The following is a 323-nucleotide window of genomic DNA, read 5'->3' as shown; positions in this document are numbered from 1 at the left end:
TCAAAAGGCACACATTAAAAGATAAGAAGAGTTATCCCAAAGAATCTCACGTATGTAGCATGTACACAAGGGAAACTCATTAGGCCATCACCAGTAAAACGGCTACGAGCCCCTTTTTCATAAATAAAGACTATGTGTCTATATAATACTGGTGAATACATGTCCCAAGCGTTTAAATGATTATGGTATGTCCATGGGGGTAAGTGTGGACAATTCTGTGATACATGTCCATACCAATAACGGCTTGGCCGAGATCTTTTAAAACACAAATAGCTGATTGATAGACTATAACTTATGAGGTCAAAACTCTCATTCACAGCTTG

This window comes from Brassica oleracea, chromosome C4, assembly GCF_000695525.1.
Source record: "Brassica oleracea var. oleracea cultivar TO1000 chromosome C4, BOL, whole genome shotgun sequence".
Classification (NCBI taxonomy): Eukaryota; Viridiplantae; Streptophyta; class Magnoliopsida; order Brassicales; family Brassicaceae; genus Brassica; species Brassica oleracea.
This window is presented reverse-complemented; position numbering follows the sequence as displayed.